Consider the following 1,624-nt stretch of genomic DNA (forward strand, 5'->3'; position numbering starts at 1 on the left):
GATAATCATAAAAAATAAATAACACAAAGCACGATTTGATTTAAGTAAAAACGTGGCTTTGCGATGCTAAAAAATGTATTACGCGTGTAGATACCGTTTTATGGGCGGGGCTTAGCTTGCATGTTTTGTTTTAAGCGGCCGTGAAAGAAAACACTAATAAACATCTGTTCCTCACCCCTCCTATAGCTTTCATGGTATGTTGGGAGAGTTGCCGTATTTGCTATTGTATTTAATATTACAAGCTTAAATAAAGCTATTTTTTGGAATCGTTCGTGTGTAAAATTATCAATTTAGACAATTTTGAGCTGGTTTAATGCATAATTTCTAAATATTTACTTTTAATAATTAATTACCTTTCAATTTTTCCTTATTAAACACGTTTTTGTTGTTGGTGATAGTGGTACCTTTTGTTGTTGCTTGTTTGTTTGTTTGTTTTTTTAAAACACAGAAAATGCAAATAACAAATTGCGCGAATTGAAGTGGAAATCAATCGCGAAAAATAATCGATTCGAAAAAAAAATAAATAAATAAGAGTTTACAATCAATTATTCGTTTTGAGTTAAATTGAAAAAATGAATACATTATCGGCAAATATAAAAACAAAAAAAAAATGAGCGCTAAAAATAATGAGCTGAAAATTATACTTACATCTTTTTATGTACTTGAACTGGTTTTACAGGAAAACAAAATGATGCTAAATAAAGGAGTTTAAAGCTAGACCTGTTTTTTTTTTTTAAGCTTGACAAATTCTTTCGTTTTGCTGTTTAATATTTCGAGTAAATCGTAGAGTTGTTATAGATTGCTTTTGAGGGCTCCTCAAGACGTCTCAAGAAGAAGCTGTCATGGCGGACGTTAGAATAATATTACTAACAATGCAGTTAGCCGTGTAGCTGTGTGTATATATATATGTGTATGTATGTATACTGTGAATCTTATCAGCTACTATACTATGTCGGGAAATTAAAATTGAACATCGGAAAATTTAAAGTATTCCACAATTGGTCCATAAATATAAAAAGTGAAATCATATTAAACAAAAAGATTAGAAAATTAAATAAAATTTTTTTTTTAAATTAGGAGTCGATTTTGATGTGACATTTATAGCTAATAAATCATAGCTTGAGATTTTGTATGGAGGGTGAATTTAGGCTAAAAATGGCAGGATAAAAAGGGATGACCAGTGAAAAGCAGGTAAAAATATTCACAAGTTTATCAAAATCTTAGCTGTAACACACACACAAAAAAAAACAAAAAAAACAATAACATTAAGAAATTTGTCCAATTAAAAAAAAATTAAATTATACCTATATTGAAAAGTAGATGAGTACCCTCAGTTAAATCCCCCACCTCCCAAAAGACGAGATTTCACTTTTTTAGGCGATTACGTGTGATCACCAGACAAAAAAAAAAAAAAAAAAAAAAAAAAAACTTATTTTAAAATGAGCGGGATTTCGTATATAAATATAGTGATCTCCATTTCTAGGTCATTGTAACGTTTTGAGGTAGTTAACTATTTTTTTTATCATCGCTAACCCTAAGTCCAACTGGCAAAGGCGTGAAACCATATGAAATCGCATTAAAATGGAAACGTACAGAATTTATCTCCTATAGCAAAAAATGTAAT

At 29.4% G+C, this 1,624-nt stretch overlaps 1 protein-coding gene across 1 annotated transcript in view; it reads right to left on the reverse strand.

Moving 5' to 3' along the window:
• Positions 1–1,227, reverse strand: part of LOC145269642 (uncharacterized) — a 33,905-nt gene extending 32,678 nt beyond the window's left edge. Inside the window, exon 1 of the mRNA XM_080125359.1 lies at positions 649–1,227. The gene's annotated coding sequence lies outside the window, so the exon portion shown is untranslated. The remainder of the gene's footprint in view (positions 1–648) is intronic.
• Between the last annotated feature and the right edge of the window lie 397 nt (positions 1,228–1,624).

Source organism: Euprymna scolopes, chromosome 45 (genome assembly GCF_053919585.1).
Source record: "Euprymna scolopes isolate OS-2025 chromosome 45, ASM5391958v1, whole genome shotgun sequence".
NCBI classification, from domain to species: Eukaryota; Metazoa; Mollusca; class Cephalopoda; order Sepiida; family Sepiolidae; genus Euprymna; species Euprymna scolopes.